The sequence below is a fragment of the Leptosomus discolor genome, chromosome 6 (assembly GCF_034619465.1).
Source record: "Leptosomus discolor isolate bLepDis1 chromosome 6, bLepDis1.hap2, whole genome shotgun sequence".
NCBI lineage: Eukaryota > Metazoa > Chordata > Aves > Leptosomiformes > Leptosomidae > Leptosomus > Leptosomus discolor.
Window position 1 is genome coordinate 2815007 of NC_141396.1, and position 23687 is coordinate 2838693.

The window sequence follows — 23687 nt, forward strand, 5'->3', positions numbered from 1 at the left end:
AATTCTCTCGTGCTTTGAAGGGATGTCAGCAGCAGTGAAGCCGGGTACAGGAGCTGCCAGCACGGGCCCTGCCTTAGGGAGCACACAGACCCTGAAAGGAAGGGCACCCAGTAACCTCACCTGCTATTACAGGTCATTATTTGTTCCCTTTTGCCAGGCTCTGGAGACACAGAGCAGCCCTTTCGCCCACTGAAGGCACTTAAAGCACGCTCAGCTTACCAAGGTAACCCCTTCCAGACGGGACTGCGGGACGCTTTCTATCCATTGCCCCCAGGATGCTGTTTGAAATTCTTCCAAGTGTTATGAGAAGAGAGGAGTAAGAAGAAAATGAACATTTTTCCCCGCCCAGTCCAGCTTCCTCCTGACAGATTTACTCATTCAATTCCTTCCACTACTGTTTATAATTGAAGCAGACTGGATGTCTTACACTGACAGGCTCAGACAGCAGCCAGGCGAACCCTGAACCAGCCATTCTCAGGATCAGACAACTAATTACGTGTTCAGCTTATCGCTAAATGTACCGTCATTACCATCTCGTGCAGACCTGGTCTGACCCCTGCAACCAGCTCGGTCGGCACGAGACCCATCCTCTTCCTCCAAAACACTCAAGCGTCAAGAAATCGCTTTAGCCAGGTCTCACCGGGTGAAATCAAAACCGTTTATGGTTTTGTACGATAGTAAGGGCCCGTGTGGCTGTCACCCAGGTGAAGTCTTACACCCAGGCTGCGCGGGCTGAGTTAAACAAATCTATTTTTATTAGTCTTGTCTAGCCATTGTAAGAGTGGAGCACGAAGTTAGTATTTCGATGTTGTAGGAGAAAAGCCCGGGCTGTATCTTACAAATAAATAAATAAAATAACAGAAAGTCTATCTTACAAATAAATAAATAAAATACAGAAAAGCCTATCTTACTAATAAATAAATAAAATACAAAAGTTTAAAGACAATCACCTGCTCTAAAAACCCTCAAGTCACTGCGAATTTTTCTGTTCAGCGAAACAAACACCCCCCAGTGGAACTGGGTGTAATTTTGGAAGCAACCCAATTATCTTTATTATTATTATTATAAAAACCAGGCAAGGCTACATTGTATTTGGCATTATCTATAACCTTTCAAAATGTAACCATTTAGAATTCTAAAGCAATAGTATGCTGGAAGCTCAAAACACGCAGCAGCATAAACTGAAAGGAGGAGAACGGAAGGAAGAGGATTTGGAAATCTGGAATAAAGCGAGAACAACAGTGGAATCAACAGGGAAAGGGCTGGCATTGCCAGGAACAAGGTGCCGAACGCTGCACTTCACCGGCTTTAACGCTTTACACCCTCGGCAAAGGCTCCTCGCATCCGCCTGACCTTCGGGCAATCAGCTCCGGCGGTTACTGCGAGCTGCTCGGCTGAATGACTTCCCCGAGCAGCACCCAGCTCACCGGCTCACGGCTAACAGACATCCAGCTCTTCAGAAAAAAAACACAATAACTGAAGTTGTTGAAGGCTTCCAAAAGACTGCAAAGCATAAGGAACGCCAGCCTTTCTCCCAAAATGAGTTACGAGGGTTTTGCAGACACAAACACCACGCCAGGCATCTTGTATCTGTGCTCTTGAACGTGGCAAAGCATGACTTGAGTTACACAGCTCATCAGAAAGAAACACGAAGATGATGCAAACGTGGGGATCTCGGGTTTTGTCCCAAGGTCTGTATTTCTGCTTGCTAAAGAAAGGAGGATTAAAACTTCCACCAAATTCAGGTGCCGCAGCGCAGAGGCAGATGCAAGAGACTGAGCTTGGCACCACCAAGCGCTGCCCACGACCAGGCAGTAAGCACTCCTCTGCAGACAGGGGTGGGTGGGGAGGTGAGCAAGTTGCAGTAACACAAAAATACTGTAAAGCTTTACTATAGATACGCGTATTTATGTACTTCACAGACAATGATACGATTTTTTTGAAGCAATAAACCCCACTGCCACAGACACAGCAGCATTTTCCATCCTCGAGAAGGTACAATGTCATGATACAGCGTGTTAGAAAAAAAAAAAAAGAAGTAAAAAGTAATAACGACTCCTCTCCAGAGAGAACAGGCAGGTAGAAAAGCACTGCTGAACAAAAAAGGACAACCACGTACTACAGAAGAAGCCTCTTGTTGATAAAATCAGAAAGGAAAAGATCCAGGTGGAGACCTACACTGCTGCCATTACACGGCGCTGCTGTAAGGCAGCTGCTGCCTCGCCTGGAAAAAGAAATAGGAATTGCTTTCCTGGCTGCATGGGGATACGGCGCCTTCTCATCCACTTACCCGCTGCTACCTCCAGCCTTTATGTCATGGTGGGTAAATGGCTCAGGCATTTAAACTCTAACTCCACAGAATAGTATTTTTTTTTAGTGAAGGATTCTCAGCTATTTCTGATTACCTGAAGCCTTAAAAAGGCGCCACAGATTCCCGTTACAACCACAGTTTTTAACACCTGCATTGTTAGAGATAAACGCTTCTACGTCCAACAGAAATCTTGAAAACATGACCAAAAATAAAAATATCACTGTAAAATCACACAGCTAACTCGAATCCTGTCAAGGAGGCAAAGCACTTGAAATCTAGATGCAATCCAGTAAGGATCTGCTCAGGAGTCAGGGAGCACGTGGAGCCTGTGCACGGCTCTTCCCAGCACCGGGATCGCTGCCACCGCTTCTGGGACAGCCCAGGGAGATGCCACGGGGGATGGCCCAGCTCCCCGAAACGTGAGAAAACAGCATTATTTTCAGGGATTACTGGGTCGGTACCCATGCTTGATTTCTACTTCTGCTGCAGAACTGAATCCTCACCTCACCTGACAGCTTAAGAATAAAACCTGGGGTTTAAGGAAATACACTCATAAAACCTTTGTCATGCTGCGTGGCATCGCTACAGCTGACTGTTTTCAAGGAGCCTGATGCACAAGCTCCTTCAGAGCAGGTTAAACAAGCACCCACTCCCCACATCCTCCTAAAGCAGGAATACAACAGTGAAACATCCCAGCGAATACCGAGGATGGTGGAGAGACTGCTGGGGTTTGGTTTTTCCCTCGGGGCTTTAGAATCCTGCAGCGCAGGTCACGCCCCAGATTTTTAGCGCTAAAAAAAGGTAATATTCTAAAGGAGGAGCATCATCAATTCGGAAAATATAATTACAAACGAGAGACGTGAAAGCACTGTCACTGTAGGTCGACAAATGCGTTGGCACCTGGGATGTTGGCCGCACCAAGCGCCTACCCCAAAAGACTGAGAGTTTTTAAAAAAATAAAACATCCAACAAACAAAACCCTCCAAATAGGGAAGAGGGGAAAGCCACCCTGTCTCCTCGCTCTGCCTTTTCTTCTTCTGCTCTTCCTGCTTTGCACCCATGAACCCCCCAAACACCGCTGGTCCCCCTGAAGAGCCTTCAGCCCCAGTGCCTGGTTTCCCCAGCTGGCTGGGGGGGTTGCCCTACCTGGAGCAGGCGAGCCAGCATGGGGGTGGCCCCCCTGGCCAGGAGCCCCGGGCACGCGGAGCAGCTCTCATCCCCGCTGGGACTGACCGCAGTTACTTCTCTTCCCTGGAGCTCTGGCATTCCCACCACGTCTCTGCCAACCCACCTTAGCACACCAGGCAGCGCCAAGCTCCAGCTGAACTGGAACAGCTCTCGCTGACATGTTTGGTCAGGACTTCAGCGCACCTCTGTGTCATCGGGCGGGTAAGAAAGCGTTACTGCAGCATTGCAAAGAAAATGATTCATTTGAATTATGTTTTTACAAAATAACTAGAAAAAGAAGGGCTCCTTTCCGTTCCAAAGGAACGGGGGGGAAAGTGGACAAAGAGGAATTGAAGACACGCGGCTTCAAGACAACTGAAGGGATGGCAGAGGGTAGCGCCGAGTCCCAGCGGACTCTCCACCAGGCTCCCCACCACCATCCCCACACCTGGACGGCATCAGAGCCTGTGGAGCAGCAGGAGCTCAGCCCCGTGGGCACGCACGTCCCACCCGGCGTGCCACCCCTCCACGGGGCATCAGCTGGAAACAGCTCTTCAGTACTCCTCTTGCTTGGGGCAACCATTCAGTAACGAGTTGTCACTCGGAGTTACACCTTAAGCTCCACATCAAATTTCCAGAGGTTTGGTAGAAGTTACATGTTTTGACCCGCTTTAACATTTAGGAGCTTTAGAGAAAATGAATGTATCTGGTACTTTTTCCCTTTTCTTTTTCTGAATCCCTGTAATTCTGCCTCAGAGACTTAGGATGTCCTAAAATCCAGAGGAGAAAAAAAGAAAAGGACTTGAGATATGTGTTGAGATGTTTGCAGGGGCATTCGGTGCAGCCCAGCAAGCAGCAGGGAACTCGGGCAGGGACCTCTGCGCTTGGGAAACGTTCCTTGAAATTCAGCCGCACGGTCTGCTGCACGGCCGCGCCTCAGAGGCGAGTGAGAAAACACCCCGTGATGAAAAGGTAAATTTCATCATAAAAGCTTATTTTTTTTTTAATGGGATGGTCTACAGCACACTCACTGTTGGGTTTTTTATACATATAAATACCAGCTGTGTTTCTGACCTCTTCAGGAATAGCTAGACACTTCAAGCCATAAATTGCTAATGTTAAAATCATGTATAATTTAATATAACCACTCACAAAATTATGTCTGACAGTAACCATTCCTCAGGTATTCTATACAAATACCCGCAATAAAGATCATTTAAAGGAGATGGAAATAATTAGATTATAAAAATACAAATTAGAATAATCACTTACACGTAAGAGATTGCGTGAAGCAAAGTACCAATTAACTGAATAAAACGAATTCCCATTTAGAATAATCAAGCTTGATAGACTGTCTCATTCACTTAGTCACTTCGATTCCTGTTCGGGTAGGCAAATTATTACATTCGCTTTCATTTTCATCTAAGAGGAGGTCAGCATCTGCAGCACGGAGCACGTCTGTGAGAAAACCACACAGCAGCGAGTCGAGAACGGACCATTTCTGATGCGCCAGAGGCCAGTTTCTCAGGCAAGCACCCCAGCGATCTGCGCGGCACGCGCGTTCAGCACCGCACGCCGCTTCACGAGGATTTATAGAGCGAATACGCGGTGCGTTCAAAAAAGTTATGTTTCAACATACAGACAAAGAAAAATTACCGCTTTTGTAATAGTAAGTTTTAAATTATACTGACCTGGTATAGCCGGGTCCTATCTGTCTTTCTCAGTATCATGAGCAAGTCTGAAAAGCCAGTCTACCATGGCTAACCCTCGCTCAAATCCGTTTCAATTAGCAGTGCTGAGATCTCCAGTGACTATAAATCACTGGTGGTCACCGGCAGATTAAGGCCTGCCTTCGCAGGTCTGCTCGGAACAGGACGAAACGGCAGTGTTGACAGTGGGGCTGACACGCCACCGTTACAAAGGGACATTGGCCACATTAGGACCGGTGAGGAATTTTTCAGTCTGAACCCCCAAACGCTCCCAGGACCAGGAGGCAGCAGCGCTGAGCACGACCGTGATCCGTTTTCTTCTGTTTGCTTTGGTGCTGTCGCTCACCAGGATTAGATTCAAAGCAGCTTATGAAGATACGCTGCGGGATGAATTGCAGTAAAAAGAGGATTCGTTCAGATGTGTTCAAAACCAGGAACATGATGAACTTTGACTGCAGCCTTGATTTTGGAAAAGTATACATTTCCCACTCGTGTATTACCTCTATGGCTTTGGAAATGAAGAGAAAAACCCAAAGATTTCTTTTCCATGCTGTGCTGAGCGGCTCTCAATGAAGCAATCCAAAGGCTGTGAAGATTTTGGGACACCGTATCTAAAACTACACGGGTCAGACTTGGAACAGTAAGCTTTCATATTACAAAAATTCAAAATGAGGAAAAGAGCACCAAAAAAAAAAAATAAAAAGAGAGAGAGAAGGAACTACAACTTCAGAGAGGGAAAGATATGAAATCACCATGAAAATGATTTTCAAATTCAAAACTGTATGCCCATGCTGTAATAAAAAAGGTCAGGATGATTAATACATTCTCCCACAGACGTACATTTACTCTCAAACACTTCTTAAAGAACTCTTTTGCCAGTTTTTGCAGCTGTCTGACCAGCTTTTGCAGGAAACAACAGTCTCAGCAGCTGCATTTCTGAAGTAGCCATAATCCACCTCCACTGGCTAGCACCAAGGCCCATAGGGATTTAAACTGAGCTGGGGTAAGCCAGTCCACACTGACCAGAATAAACGAGATATCTAATTAATAAGGATGAAGCCAGCAAGCAAATTATAGTTTATAAAACAGGCCCCTCCCTGGACGATGCAATGCCAACCAGAGAGGCAGCATTCTTTTCAGGTGGACGTCTGTCTGTCAAGCCCAGACTGCTGGAACCAGGAGCTACACTTCCAAGGGCAACGCACCGAGGACACTACTTCACAACTTTGCTACCTGATGTACAGAAAACCGTTTAAGTACTCCTGAAAATTTTAACAAAATGCCTGAAGCTCCTTCTGTTATTAAAAAAAACAAAACAAACCCAAACCAGATACCTATGCTAGTTAAAAAAATCCCCCAATAATATATTTTAAAAAGATTCATACCTGTTATGCCAGGAGTTAAGGAGGAAGTTAAAACAACTCCTACCTAAAGCGAAGTGTAAAGTCCCATGATTTCAGTGTCATTAATTAACTGAGCCATGTTTTATTCAGGTGGTTACACAACTGCAAGAGGATTAATTCTGAACACAACCAACACCGCTGTCAAGTGCTCAATAATACGGCGGAGCGGAAAGACCTTTCTTTGCAGAAGGTCCTTGACAAGTCACCGAGGCCGTTCCCTCACCACAGGCTGGACCGACTACACCCAAACCTCCACTTCTTCTCCCCCCACCCGGAGAGACCGATTAAAACTATTCCCCTTTGAGCTTCCTACGCTCAAAGGCTGGCGTCTCCCTTGAACCGCCTCTTCCGTAAACCCACTGACAGCAGCAACTCTCTCAGCCTCTCCAAACAGATCACTCCTAGACTCCAGTCATTCACATTATGGCTTTCCGGATTCCCTCGGACCCTTCCCAAAGTCGCGCTGCTCCAGGCACGGCCTCATCAGCCCAAAGCGCAGGGCTACGATCGGTTCAGCCTCATCAGTTCACGCCTTTCACGGGCCGGGGCACGGAAGGATCCTGTAGATCCTTTCCCAAGATCTCCTGGGGAGGCAAACTGCTTCACCAAATCGCCCGGCGCAGCTGCCGACTCCTGCTTCTGACTTTGCAACCGCTCTGCATCCGCACGCCGCCCTCTCCACCACCCTTCCCTAATTAGCCAAGATCGCTCTAAATGCCATTAACACGACACCTCCCGCGCGAGCCAAGCCGCTAATAGACACGCTGCACGATACCATCCAGGCTGCTGTGAAGGCCACACACCCGCACCCCTCAGGGTAGAGTTCTTCCAATTAACAGCTGCTCTGAAAGCATCGGTTTCATCACATCCATCTTTTCCTAACGTGCTTCTGAGAAAGCGTCGTCTGTGAGACGGGGGCAAGACCCCACTGCAGCACCTACAGGTTCTGCTGAAATCCGTAAGGTATGTTACACCGTCACGGGAAAAAGCTGGACGAGGCAGGACGTGTCACGCCCTACGCGTCTTTCCAACAGGTTCCAAGGGGTTACTGATATTTAACTGGTTTGGATTTTTCCTGGAAGCGGCGTTAAGCTGCGAAACCTCCAGCTCCTCCTCCTCTCCTTCCCAAAGTGGCCTCACGGAACGCCCTCCGCCCGCTCGCACATCTGGCCCCTGCGCGCTGCTCTCAACCCCAAACCCAGAGACCGCTCCAGCCTATTCTCAGGCAAGAATTTCACACAGGCCACCCAGCTGGAAAACATCTAACTTCACCTCATCTGTCCTGCCCTTGTCGCAGCCCCAGGTCCCATCCCCGCACCCGCGCTACCGCACAGCACTGGTGCCTGGTGGGTTTGGTTCCCCAGGCAGGGCAGGAGCATCCTCCGCCAGGGAGGAGCGCTGAGCCACCGCTCTTCCATACGGCCTTTCACCCCCCTCCAGCACTCGCAGACGCAGACCCTGAAGGACCATTTCTTTCAGTGACGCTCAAGCCCGACCACTCGCAGTCATCTCCAAAGGAGCAGAACAACAGCAACTCGGCAAAACCAGAAGTCTTTTCAGAAACCAGAAAATTCACGAGAAGTTGATTCTTCTCTTTTTGGTCCCAGGGAGAGACGCTTTCCCTTGAGTCTTAACTTTACTGCCCAGTCCTGCCCCAAAACCGCAGCTCTGGGGAGGGAGCTCCTCGCCGCAGCGACAACCTCGACCTGAAATGCCAGGTCTGAGCCCAAATTCCACTGCACGACGGCTTCAGCTGGAGCACAAGAGGCAGAAACTGGAAACCAGAACAGCAAATCCTGGAGCTCGATGCCACCATCACTCCACCTGTATATGTCGCAGTGTCACCGCCCGCTGTCCACGCTCAGTGTCACACATCAGCCGCCGGCAGGTGACTCCATAGGCAGGTGCGATTCTCAACCAACGGCTCCCACGCGAAGCCCAAAAGCTGCTGCAAAAGTATTTCTTGAGCTAAAGGGTATTTGTTGAGCTAAAGGGTATTTGTTGAGCTAAAGGAAGAGCTGAATTAGTTGTCTGGAGTATTTAAATCGTAATATTTCTCATCAGATAACGCTCCGACATGATTTTTTCTTGACAGAAAGAACAAACTATTTTCAGTTTAGTGCTGTTTTCTTGCTTCTACTGTGCAGCTGGGCTTGGACTTAGTCCCCTTTTTTTTATGGCCACTTTCACCATTTCCTTCTTGCTCACGTGCCCAACTGCAGCGGCAGCTTCTGCAATGCGGGGCTGCGCGCGGGAGACCCAGGAACGCCGCCTCGCTCTCAGGCACGAGTGAGACGACCGACGGAAGCAAGCCATGCGTGCTTTCACTGCCGCTGATCGCCGAATTTATGAGACAGTTAATAGAAGATTTCATATCGCATTAGCGGTATCATGAGCCAGTCACAGAGTTTTATAGAGAAGCTTAGAAGCACCGAGGAGCCAGCCCTCCCCTGGCCCCCAGCCCCCAGCAGCAGGGAGCAATAGATCAGCGTCGCGACGAAGATTTGACTAACCCCTTCTTTTGGAGAGCGCAAAGAGGAGCCAAGCGATTCAAAAGCAGCGTGGGAGAAAAGCCCTCATCATCTTTTTGGCAGCGGAGGTTTATAACTGGCCAGGGCTCTCTGCTAACCCCAACTCGCCCCCTCAATCAATCCCTTTCCTACCCCGAATCACTAGGAGAGGCTTAATCCTAAAAGTCTGGAGACAGATGCTCAGCACAGCAGAAATGACATCGGGATAATGAGGGACAACGTTAAAGGGAAAAGCCCCGGGCAAAGCTGTCGCGGCTAACGAGAGGGGCAGCGCGGCACGGGGAGGATGCCGGTGCTGAGGCAGCAGGAAGGCCACCGCCGCCGTCCCCGCGGCACGGAGCGGCACACCGAAAGGACGCCGAGGTGACTCCGGGGGTGGCGGTGGGCCACCTCGCAGGGCGGCTGTGACTCCCGGCGCCACCATCACACCCCAGCCCGTGGCCACGGTCCCCGGGGGGGTTCTCACACCAGTGGTAAGAGCTGCCCAACACCCAAGCAGAGGATCAAGCCACGAAAGACTGAGTTGAGATTAAAGCACAGAACGTTATTATGGTGAAAACGAAAGAAAAAACATTGGGTTATTTTAAAAGCACAGGTTGTCCACCATCACGTCTATGCCACAGCCATTTTACAGTCCTGTTTCATACCCAAATACGTCTCCCGCTACATAAATATTCATTGTCTGTCCTTCTTGGTCTCATTTTAGATAAATAAAAATCTCCACAGCAAAGTTCCATTTTGAATTATTTACTATTTTACCTGCAAGCTCACCAAAGGAGTGAGTTCACTAACACAGAGCCATGGAGAAGGAAGAGAGACTTATCAGGCTAGTATTTTCAGGGCACTAACTAAACGACTCAACCCTGGCCAACAAAAATAAAAAAAGTTCCAGGACTTCCTTATAAAATCTTACGGGAACCAACATTTCAGGAAAAACACCTCGACTGATCTTAAAATCTCATGAATACCTTCTAAACAATTGCTACCCATACCCCAAATTAATTACGTTTTACTGAATACATATGGAGAAACTTTTAGATAAACAGACAAATTTGCATCTACATTTTCGCAAGTTTCCAGCATCCCCCTCTCCCAGCAGGCCTGTGCTGGAGACTGAAGTCACAAATTAGGGTCACCTTTCCCCATGCATTGTCAGCAAATCAATCTGCGACGCCTTTCAACCAGGGCTCATACATAAATTAGGCAGTCTGCGATTGATTCGCAGGAGAAACCCTCGAGCAGTGGAGTGAAACACCAATAAAATCTTACAATTAACTTGAGGAGTTGCCTTTTGTTCCGTCCCAGTGGTCCTTTTAGTCTTCAGTTGAGGAAAACATATCATCATACAGATGCCTCCTTGTAATAGATCTATATGAATATTTAAAACTGCTTCTTGAAAATGACAGCTAATTATATATGATGGAAAATACATACAGAAGAATTATATACCACATAATGGCCAGGTTAAATGCTTGTGTTTCAGCAGAAAAGTATTCCATTTTGGAGGAGAGAAGGGGAGGAAGGGGAAAAAAACAACAGCACAAGTGTGTGCCCTGTCTACATATTCAGACAAAGCAGAAGAGGAGAACAGGACATCTGGATGCTTGAGGATTCATTCGCAGCACACCAAGAAGGCGTAAGGCAGAAAGGAAGGCAGCAGTGTTATGGCCTCAAGCTGTTCAGCCCGGGAAGGCTTGGAAACGTTACGGGTCTATCCCAAGCCTAGCGTGGCTTTGCACTGCAGCAGGTCAACCCCAAACCAGGTCCCTGCAGCAAAAGCAACGCTCCAGCTCCCAAGTTAAAAGGATTTCACGGTGCAGCCAGACACGGGGAACTCCGTCACTGCTTTCGGGGCGGCATTAGTCTTGGCCATAACGCACAGAACAGGGTCCGTTATTCAAGGTCAACTATGTTGCTTGGCAAAATTTAGACACAGAAGTATTTTTTCAGAGCTGAAGACCGAAACGGGCACTATCGACATTAAAGTTAATAGTAAAGGTTCTCCTCGGCTGGTGTGGGAGGTCAGCTCGCTGGTGAGGCAGCTCAGGAGGTCCACAAAGCTGGCACGGCTCGGGAGAGCTCAGAACTGCTCCTTCCCCTGGTTTACTGCTGGGGATGGCTCCAGAGCTGCTCAGACCAGCTGCTCCAAGTAACCCGCTCGTCATCCTCCTCCCTGCTCGGTGTCCTCCACAGGATTCCCCGGCTCTGCAGTCAACTCTGTGTACTTTGAGTAGAACAAGTTCTTGGGTTTAAACCTTCAGCTGCTTCCCATGTACAGCAATACAGCTTTTTAGTAATTGTGTAACTGGAGAAATAGCAACGGTCCCAACGCACTTCAAGGCTCACTATTACTCTCATCAGCTCTGCTCGGCATCTGCACGTGCCTGACACCCTCCTCCAGCAGCTTCACCAGGGCACGCAGCTGCCAAGACCGAAACGAAGACATTTTTTTACATTGAGGGTGGTGAAACACTGGCACAGGTTACCCAGAGTGGTGGTACATGCCCCATCCCTGGAAACATTCAAGGCCAGGTTGGATGGGGCTGGGAGCAACCTGGTCTGGTGGAAGGTGTCCCTCCCATGGCAGGGGCTTGGACTAGATGGTTTTTAAAGGTCCCTTCCAACCCAAACCACCCTGTGATTCTATGAATCCTCCTCCTCCCAGCACACACAGGGACAGCTCAGAGGCAATGCCAGAGGGCCTGTATCAGCCTCTGACTGCTGCCCTAAAACACAAAGGGTTCAACAGCACAAGGCTTTACACGTTCTTACACCTTTCGTCTTCCTACCGCCCCACTTGTTCCTACTTAGGCAAACACAACCATACACCGCACTGCCAACCCATCAGGTTAAAACCAGGGGGAGAAGGAAGGAAAGCTTATTCTTTTTCTTAAATCTGACCCAATTTAATGATCAAACTCACCAGCAGAGCCCACCCAACGGCTGAGCCCCCCTCTTTAAGCACCGGGTATCTTCTATAACCGTGCTCAACCCCTGTTAGGACCTACACCCGTATCTCTGACCTGGCCAATGCGGACCCCCACGTCAGGAGCAAGGATGCGCCATCCACACCCTGAGCTACCAGCCAAAGAGCGACTGCTACCGAGGCACGGGCATTCCCCACGGCCGGGAACCCCAATGGTCCCCAGGAAAACACCCCTCTACGAGCAAGTTCGGATACAAACACTGACAAGAGCATGAGCCAGAATCTTTCAAAACACAGGAGCGCCACACGATAAATGTCACGTTGGGGATTATTTTTAAAGCCGAAGCAACAGGAGTTCTGGATGCTCGAACGAAGCCGCTCCTCACGCGAGGCGAGCAGAGGACCACGCTCATTCCGTGCACCCGGGGGCTCACGGAGAGCGTCGGCTTCAAAACAGCACACGCTGCAGTTTACAACAGGCAAAAATCCATACCCTTTCTAGCCTTTTTTCCGCTGCAGCTTCCACTTCAGAAATGTGTGCCTATGTATATATTTTTTACAAAGAGGCACTAAAACTTTAACTAACAAAAGTCACCCCATAACGTTTATCCTTCACACGACCTAACAGCCTCCCGAGACCGACGGCAGCCACAGCAAAGCAGCGACCCAAGCAAAGAGCAAGAGATGGCCGCGTGCTCCTTGTGAAAACCCGCACCTCCCAACCCAAAGCACTTCCCACCGACCAGCCGGGCCCCGCGGCAAGTGAAACGCATAAGGAACAATTACAAAGCTAACGAAGCAAGCTATGCCAGATGTTGGACTTGCACCCCAGATAATTCCATGTAACGCCTGTTCCCTGGCTGGTGTCGTATCGGAATAAATGGGCACAGAGGTTCAAGGGCAACATCTGTTTTTATATCAGTTGCTTGCTGAGCATTCATCAAAAGCCTGATACTCCAATTATTTATCTGAAAGACCTCGCTGTCTTGGGGACAGACGGCAGCTCTTCCAGCTCCCCTGCACTAAGAACTAAAGCAACAGCAGGGCCTGCATTACACATAGATTGTAGCATCTGTCGCCAGCGTTCGGTATTTCTCTTTTCCTCTAACATATGACTATGTTAGCAGATATATTTACTTTCCATAACTAAATTTATGGCATCAACAGCAGAGCCTGAATTCAAAATATGGCTTTGGGACATGAAATGCTCCTCATTTTCTCATCCATTATTAAGTTCTAGGCCTGTTAATAAGGCATTTATCTCAAAAAAAGATCGTTATCAATGCAGATTTCTAGGGATAGTAAACTGCTTTACAGCCTAGAGTCTCAAGAAATAAATAGAAATTGCGTTTACTATTAAACTAGCAAGCCTCTGAGTTATTGCAAAGGCAAAATCCAAGCCCGCAGCGTGGTTTGGGTAGGCAGCTCAGCGTGTGGAGTCCCAGGGATGCCGGCACTCAAGCCTGTCCACAGACGCTGGGGGCAGCATCCCCGGGGTGCTGAGTGCCTGCACCCCTGGGACTCCCCGCGACACCCCGACGGGAGGGCTGATCGCTGCCCCGGGCACAGCTTCAGCATCGCCACAAACAGCGCTGAAAGCGTTAACACGTGCTGTTCTTCTGCACTGAGAAACTAAAATCCCTCCTGAATAAGCTATCTGCAACTTTGGAGGGCATCACAGAAGATTAAGGTTTGTTAGCCGGGGAGGCGGGGGGGGGGGGGGGGGGGGGGGGGGGCGAGGGAGGAGAAGATTTATCTTTGCTCCAGTCTGAAAAAGAAGAATTAGTATCATAAAAGAGGAACAACAACTAGGAAAAAAAAAAAAAAAAGAGTTAACCCCACGAGGAAGATGCTGGAAAAGCCACCAGATAGAGAAATTACATTAGCAACAAGCTCTCCAACACCCCGTGCTCTGCAGCAGCCAGGGAGGTTAAATGCAGCGAGAACACATACCTCCTCCTCCCCATAATATCACCTCTGATGGCCAAACACTGATGGTACACTGCGAGGGCAACTCACCACCGAAACCGCCCCTGTAGGAACGCAGTGAATTTTGCATCATTTCAGCTCAGATCAGCACTGGAGTGGGAAAACACAAGAAAACCCAAGAAAACAGGATTGGGCCGAGCTAAGGCCTCGGAGCATCTTTCAAAGTCTGAAGCCTTCTTGAACCCTGCCCTGGGTTTGGAGAAATGGAAAGCGATTGCAAGATATTAAAACAGGAAACCAAATTATTTTCATCTTTTTGGAGAGAAGTCCTGCCTGGGACATGAGTGATGTCAGCCGCTCCCCTCCAGCATTCTGCCAAAAATTAACCTTTTTTCATAGAATGAGAAAAACGAAGGAGTATGGGGCAGGGCAGAAAGGCACAATTTAAATGTCTGAATTTCCGTTTCAAACACGTGCATACCCTTCAAAATGAATATTGGTGGCCGGCCACATACTCTTTAAAAGCATTTTTCAGTAAGTGGGAGCTCAGAGACTACTTTCCAAGTTCAGATCACTGGACACAAATCAGTCAACATCTGTTTTAAAAGGAAATTTAAAAATAAAACCCATTAAGACAAAAGAAGAAAATAGAGTCTGATAAAGAAAGTACTTCAAAATCTCTGAAGGGCAGCACACAGCCTGCAGCTGCTTATATTAACATGAATCATTTCCAGGAGTCAAGACTCCAAAGTCTGCTTTTTTAACGTCACATTATACCTTTAAAAATCTATCGCTCACTTCAAAGAGGAGAAGGACCAGCCAGAAAACCCCAAATCAAAAGATAAACTCGGTAAAGGCAGCCAGCGACCAGGGCTTTGCTGAGCACCCCCAGGAACCAGGCAGAACTGCAGAGCTTCCCCTGCGCCAGCCTGCGGCTCAGCGACGAAATGCCACAGAACTGCAAGGGAAGGGTGAGGTCTCTCAGTTTTGTACGGGTCACCGAAAAAGTATAGCTCGAGCACCGCGCAACGGCGGCAAGCTGCCTAAAACAAAAAAAAAAAAAAAAAAAGGGTTTGATTGATTTATTTTTTTATTTAATGGGACTGACGTAAGAAAAAGGCAGGAGAACCTGGATATTTGTTGCAATGCCTGCAGCGAAGAGATCCAACGCCTTTATCACTAGGGAAAAACATCTTTCCTTGTCTCTAGCGGGCTCAGGATTACAGCTTGACTGTGACTACACGTACCTAAATGTCACTAGGAAAGGGAAACCACCACCCCCCCCCAAGCATAAATGGGCAGAGATTCCTCGTGAAGCTTCTCCCAAGGGGGAAGCAAAAAAGCACTTGGTTTTGCAATCCCAAAGCCCCCTTTGCCCGTCCTAACTCTGCTCCCGTACAGAGGTGGTTCACCCAGAACACACACACCCCACCTCGTTGCATCCTCCCCGCTTGGCTGTGTAACGTGCCCTACCTTTGAAGAGAAGTCTGCGCTCAGCAGAACATCTCGTTTGGCATGAGCTGGACCGACAGACCCAGCGGAGCAGGTGACCAACCTGGGCTGTATCCAAACAAATCACTTAAACCACTCACCCCTTTCCCATAGGTTACAACACACCTGGAATAACACATGGAATTAACCACGTGTTATCTAATTAGCTCTAAACTACTCTTGAATGAACTAACAGGCACAGGTAAGTATAGCTTTCCACCCTACCAGCAAAGTCTCCTTGCAAGGGGACCAAGAAATAGGTAGCTGGAGCGAGGTGAGGCACTAATAAGAAAATAATAGGTAAGATTTGGGGTCTAGAAACATCCTGCACTGTTACATATCTTTTCCCCTGTACTAGTGATTACTAAAGGACACAGGCACTCTTTAGTATAAGCTGCATGACACATGCAGTAAGCTTCAAAAAAAAAAATAATCTTTACATTAAGCTTAGAAAACAGGATAAAGCATTGCACAAGTTTTTCTTAGCACCACTACTTGCACAGTCAAGCTTAAAATTTGAGCTGTAAATTAGTATACGTTTAAAAATGACATTTAAAAATGATGCTAGATATCACCTTCAAATTACACGACAGCTGAACACTATTTCAGATAAACGGTTCTGAAATCAAAGGTACAGAGAGCTGGGGTAAAATCTGCCAAGGAAGAGGATGCTCTCCGATGGTTACGCTGATACCAGACACAGAGCTGCCCGAACTATCGACACCCACACCGCTGGAGATGTCCTTTCCGTGGGCCTAACTCACCTCCCATTCATCACCACCATCTCGCTTTTACAGCCCTACAAATTGATGGATTCGTGTCAGCTCCTCGAGGCAGTGACATTCACATGGCAAAGCCAGGCTCCCGATGAGCGGTAAAAGACGATTTGTCACCCCTCCAAATTACAGCTGGAAGCGTGGACTCCTCTCCACAGCCAGCTCGGGTGCCTCAGGGCGGAGGCAGCAGCACAAGCATCGCTCCTGCAAGGGCACCTGCTCACTTGCCCAGGGAGTGTGCACCTCCCGGGAGAAACGGGATTGAGCCTCAGCTTGAAGACGCTCTGATCAAACGGGTAGAGTCCATGCGGGGGGATAAAACAAAACAAAGTTAAATATATATATATATATATATATATATATATATATATATATATATAACAGCCCCCCTACCCCAACAAGGCAGTTAACCACCTCTGTTGGTCTTGGTGCTCGGGCCGCATTCAGGGACTACTAATCTACATAGAAATACAATAAATAAGAATGGTAAAATGTCCAATATATGGAGTGAAAATGAAACAGTCTGAGAAACATGGAAAAGAATATCCCAAGGAGATTTAAAAAAAAAAAAAAAATTGAAAAAATTACTTCTGCCACAATTGCCCCACCGAGTTACCCGCTCTTACTTCTCAGCTCCCCCCCGCTCGACCCTTCCCCTCCCCAAGCAACCCCCGCAAACCTCATCCTGCCGCTCATCCCCCGACCCAGCCGCTCCCCAGCCACGCTCTCCGAACCTCTAGCCTTGCGAAGCAACAGTTTTCTCAGAAATAATCCTCCCGGTTTCATGCATTTTCGTTCTTCTAACACAGGACACAGCTCAAAACAAAACTGAAGGTTTCCTATTTGTTTTGTTTCTGCTCGCCACCAAGCACACCGCTGCTTCGGCTGAGGAAAAGTTATCGCAATATTGGTCAGACGTTGCCAAACCACTGTAAGATTGTCTTTTTTTTTTCCTCTATTAAAAAATCACCTCATTTTTGTACTTGTATTTGACACAGGCAGTCATCCAGGTCTCTTTATGAATCCAAGGAGTTCGTGAAGCAACAGCTCACTGCGCTCTGACAGCGGGGCACTGAACAAAACCCTCTAACTTCCACGTCAGGTGCCCTGCTGAGGAAGCTGGTGTGGCACTTCTGCCCCCGGCAGAGGTACAGCAGTGCTGTTCAAAGCCTGGCCTGGGGGAAAGTGAATTTGTCTTCAGAGTAAACGCTGTGATGGTCTTTCCATTATTCTGCCGGTTGTCACGAAAAGCAGCATCAAAGCAACGAAACGCATCCAGAAGCACATTTTCCACGGAGGCCCTAAGCATATTTAAGGTGTTAGTAAAATAATAAATACAAACTCAGTAAAATAATAAATACAAACTCAAACGTATCTTCCCAGCAATTCAGAGAGCTGGAACAGGCCGATGCTTTTGTGCTGCTGTTCACAAGGGGGGTACGAGACCTAACTGCCCAATAAATCGCAACTTACAGCATTTTAACCATCTTTTAGAAGTGTGGTTTTAGGGAAAAATCAACACCAAAAAATCCTCTGTGTTTCTGGTCTACAGCAACCATTTTATTTACCTTTTCATCTCAAATTTCCTAGGAATTATGGGCTCTCCCAGATGCAGAACGACAGTGTGTAATAATGTTCCTGCCCATTAGAAGCACCCGGACATTGAGTATCTTAAGCAAAGACTAGAAACCTTAAACTCTGTTAATCAGAAAAATGATTTACACTCTCAGCTCTAATTCAAAATATACGGACAAACTCAGAAAAGTCCATTTGCCTTCTGTAATTCACCTGCCCCAAAGCAGTGCCCTTTGGGCAGAAAGGCTCAGGCTGAAGCCCTTAGGCATCAAGAAGCACACAGATAATTCTTCTTCTGTGACTTCTTCTGCCTAACACTGGATGACTTCTATTTCTTAATTCTGAATGAAACTATAAATTTCACTACTGGAACATTAATAAACCTTTTTTTTTTTTTTTTTCCCTATCTGAAAACCCAGCATCATTGTCTGAGCAAACAGTACCACTGCCTGAGCACCCCAGCCATCAAAGCCAACAGCCTTCGGCTCTGATCTGCCAGAACTTAACCACTTAGTAATGAATCGGAAACAAAGCTGAGTGGTAAAACACCCCGTGTGCTGCAGCCGCTACATTTGCGAAAACGAGGGTTGTGACTCCTGGCACCTGCGAGCAGCTCTTAGCGTTTGCAGGACGGAGCACAGCCCGGGTTCCCGATTCCTGACGCAAGCCCACAGAAAGCTTTCCGTCAATAAGGACTGATGGCTGCGCTCTTTGTCCTCCTTCTCCTTGAAGGGACACGACAAAACTTGTGCCCCCAAACATATACCTCTTCTCCGCACGTCTGCAGGGTGACAGGATGCCTTGTGACAAAGTTTCTGCCTTACACAGTCCTCTGCTCCTTCTCACTCAATTCGGGCTTCAAGGAAAATAAAAACCAACCCACCATTACTCTGCCTCCCGGGTACCTCTCTTTGTCCTCGATGGCTGAAAACGTCTTTGCAGGCAGTACCGTTTGCTGAAATTATTATTTAGGTTGATTTTCATCTTCACCCACGTTTTATGAACAGCATCCTACAGCCATACCCTGTACAACAAAGGGTTCTTCACGCTCAGGGAAGGGGCAGGCGATGACACGATCCCCAGCTGATATTCTGATTATTTTTTGCTTTGTATTTTTGCGGAAGAAACAAGGTATTTGCCAACACACCCATCGCTGCTCGGTTGCCTCCTTTCCAGCCTCCCCCACCTCCCCAACCACCACTTCTGCAACCCCGAAGCCAGCGGGCGCGGGGCCCTCCAGGGAAAGGCAGGTTACAGAGGGGGGGCTCAGACCGGGGAGAGCGGCTGGCAGGCAGCGGCGAGCGAGTTCAAGTGGAAGAAAAATAAAATACACACCAGAGAGAACATCTGCCGCCTCGTTAGTGCATCGGAGATGGCACTTACACATGTGAGAACATCATGGGGAAAAAAAAAAATTCACTGTTCACAGTATATAAAAATTATTGGCAGCATCTCCTGAGTAAAGAAAAACGTTTCTCTACCTGGTGCTTCTGAGCCTTAAAGAAACTTGAACTGATACAGCCAGAAAAGTCATCTCCTCTGAAATAACCACTCAAAAAAAACCAAATGAAAATTAGGTATAATAATGTCTAACAGGACTTTAATCTGTTAATGGAGTTTAAATCTGTTCTATACCTTCATGCCAAGTTCACATTACTAATATCAAAACATTGCATAGATTATTAAATCACAAGATTATGAAAGAAATTGTGTCATAAACGCAGAACAAGGCAAGAAAAGTCCACGCAAATTCATTGCGTCCTGTAACCTCAGACATCTCCAAGCCCCCACTGATTTAGAGGACTAAGACTAAGATCGTTTTCATTTAAAAACCTCCCTGTAATGGAAGAGTTCTCAGATAAATATGTATTTAGGTCAGTGGCTTCCCCACCTTCTCCAAAAACTGTGCTATTTACCTCAAATACAGGAATCTCCCTGCGGTGGAGCTGCTGTGTCTTTTGAGAAAACGTATCACTAGACCAGGCAACTAAAAGCACATCATTTATGTTGTTCTGATGGCTCTGCTAAATAATTAAATCAGGATTTTTCTCTCTTCAATGCCACCTAAATATAAATCGCAACCTTCAATACAGAAATAGGTTTTTCTGGGCAACTGTAATACTTATTGTGAACTAATAATACTGCAACTTCTGTAGCAAGGTTGTGCTTGAAAATTTTAAGGAAAAATAAACCAGGTTACTCACTGCTGCTTAAAACAACGTATTTATGCCACAAGTTTTGCGTTTGTGAGATCCGATGAGGTGCCAGAGACCTCACAGCTACAGAAGTCCCACCGTACACCGCTTTGGCAAGGGCAGACCGTCTTCTCATCAAGATGCAAGGTAACTGCCCAACCTTCACAAGGCTTTATATTGACTGGACATTCAGGAAAGAGCACACTTCATCTGTTTTAGACCTGCTGCCAAAATGTGGACTGCTGTGCTATTGCTTACTTTTGACTATTCCATTTCAGCCTACTATGTTACGCATCCATAATGGACAAAATTGTGCCAAACAGTGCAAATTCTCTGAAATGCATGAATCTATAAGCCGGGATGAGCAACCACAAGCATTGACAGCAAAGCCAATGTGCAGCACTTAGAGACATGTCAACATTTACATCCATCTTTGTGCACTTATGGACATGTCAACATTTACAGTCATCTTTGTGCAACTGCCATCCTGCAGCACTGCCAGATCGTTGAGTCCAAGAGACAGCAAGGAAACAAAAGGAGTTGGCTGAGGGATATAGGTGGTTTCCCCTGGACAGCAGCAGATCCTGGAGCTCATTACCACCGACCTTCCCACAGCTTTTACTTCCAACTCAAGTGCAGCAGCAGCGTGCTGCACACACACGTTCTGCTTGCAGGTTTTAAATCACTAATAGAAAAAAAAAAAAAAAATCACAATCTGATTTATTCAAAACGAGCAAAGCCATTAAGCCACAACGAATTTTAAATGCTGGCCATTTTTGCAAGAGCTCCTGTTTAAAAAACGAGGTTTAAAATGCAAAGGCACAGCAGAGGGCTAAAGCCAAGAACGCAGAATGTTAGTCGACCACAGGGCAGCTTTCAAAAGTCAGATCCTAACCCCGATGTAAGCATGCAGTGGCATTCCTCCAGGCAGGATCCCCCCCCCCCCCGCCCCAGGAGCTGGACTCCACGTCTCTGTCGAGCTTCACCAGGTTCCTGCTGCCCCTCCAGCAGGTCCAGGTCTCCAGCACAGCCATCAGGTCTACCAGCCCTCCTTCCAGTTGGGGGCTGCTGGCAAACTGGGCAAGAGCACGCCCTGCCCCACTGCCCACCCTCAGAATCACACAGCATTTTAGTCGGGTAGGAGAACAGCATCTAAAATTTATGTATAGCCTCCATGTCTACAGATTACTTCCATTGCTGCCTACACATTCGGGAGTCATATTCAGCAACTCAGAAGCTCAAGCAGGAGGGTGAGCTTTTCTTGCCCCAAAGAGGAGGAGAGAATTATAAATTAAATATCATCACTATATTTAGGAAATAAGCTCTTTCCACTGCAGTTATAATTATACGAGTGTCATAACATTTTGAGCTTCCTTGGAAGTATTATGTGCAGAAAAAAAACATGTAAACATGTTCTCACACTTACAGCTGTATCAAAGAGTACAGCTTGAAAACCCTTCCCAGGAAAACCCGGCATAAGGAGTCAGTGTCAGTCACTGCTCTCGCCCCTGGCCTGTACCACCCCTGCATTGCTGACACTTCTCAATCTTTTACTATTCCTAGCCCCAGTGAAATTAGAGACTTTTTTCGATGGTTAGTTTGCATTATGAAAGAAAAAAATATGTTTTTTCTCATCAGAGATTAGCAGAATGAAGGGTGGAAGATGCTGGATGGCCTCCTTTGATGTGAGAGGTTTGCACTTGACCTTCTGTTTTCCTTCCTAGATATTTATATCCTGTTGGCTCAGGAAAATGAACAACAGCACGACACACATAATGACCTGCTAAAGTGAAGCTTAGATCCTTCTCCTAAAAGTGTTAACATTTTCTCTTCAATCACAACTACAGAGATAAACGATAAATCTGCAGTCTGGTTCTCTTAGCATTTGAGCTACCTAAATAGATGATTCCACGCAAAATTTATCACTTCAATAATTCCGACATACTGCCTCAAAAGGCAAGGATTAGTATTTCAAACACACAAACAAAATTAATCCCAAAGAAATTAAACAGCCTCCGAAATGTAACAGCTGCAAAATCTAGTGCACCGGCGTTTTGAACTGCAATGTGCTGGACTCAGCTTCGCTAGAACCCCTGAAAAAGGGGAACGTTCACATGCCATTTCTAAAATGCATATATGGGTCTGAAAGTACAGCTTTATGCCTCATTTCTTCATTAAAATGAAAATTACTTCAAAAACAATCAGTCTGTATATATAAATAACTGTCAAACACTACTTTCATGATGTATGAACACTCATTTCTAAGACATTTTCAGGATTTTTATTTGTCTTTATACACCTATAATCTTTAATTCCTTTTAATCAAGATGAAATACATTGTTTATCTGAAAGTAAGCCAATTTTTATTCGGTAATAAGGCGGCATCACACATACGAGAAAAGCAAAGCACCAACAACCTGGGGAAAAGGTAAAGGATTCCATTTTGAATGAGGACAAAGACTTTGATCCAGGCAATCTTTCCAAGGACAGTGAACGCATGGGGCCAGCTCCAGGAACCACCTGACTATCCATCTGCATCGCAGAATAGCTCTGCAGCCCGCGCTGAAGTCAGACTGGAGACTAAACACACCGTACTTCTGTTGTGACCGCGCTTAAGTTAATTATATTATTTTAATTGTGAATAGCTTTAGAGAAACGGCAGCTGTGTGGAATTTTTGAACGCATCTGCTGGAACACGTTTGGATGGAGCCACGAACAGGGATTCCCCACGTGCAACACGTACGGCGACTTCGGGGAAAGACCGCATCGTGTTGTGAAGAGCAGCCTAACACGCGTACGCTCCTGCCAACGGAAACAGTAAGCCTATAATACTTTTCTATTCCATTCTTGTTAACCAAAGGATTACGATCCATTCCCATCACTGTGTTCTTCTAACCACTTCAGCTAATACAGCCAATACATATTTATTGAAATTCTTCATGCAAACCCAGCAAAGCCCTTGAATTACAAGCCAAAAGCATTAAAATTATCTTTTAAGTCTTCTTTGGGGCTGTTTTAGACATGCATTTTACACAGTCTCATCGGTACTGTGATAATCTCGAATAATTCTGAGGACTCCACTGCAAATCCACGGAGCGTTCTCAGAAACGTCCCAGATCATCTGACAATGTTCCGTTTTGATGTTAACTGGGGAACAGTTCTTTGAAAAAAACATAACTTCAAATTCTCGAGCAAAGTCTAGTATCTACCACTAACGTACCTGTAAAGTGCCCTTGGAGACTTGCTTGCTCAAACGCAGTCCAACCGGAGATTACAGCAATCATTCAGTAACTTTCTTTTACAAGTGCAGCCAGAGACGCTTCTCCATCTTTTAAGGACAGAGAACTGGACTGCAAATGGGAATGCTGGGCAGGGTTCAACCACATTGACTTTTGATTAAAAAAGAAAAGGTTTTATTTACTCATGTGTTCCTTGCCCAAGCAGTACACAAGGCTGAATCCCTGCAGCTGAGCGCGAGATCCACAAATTATGTATCATTCCGTCAAACCACTGTTTTATCAAACCTGAGAACTTCAGATCCTGTATCTTTAAATATTCTTTAATTGTCCATATTTAAATGACTGCAATAAAGGCAACGTAATCCTTGGTTTTAATATCACAGTGGCAATGATAATTTTAAAAATAATAGGTTTGAATGATCGCAGTGATGTATA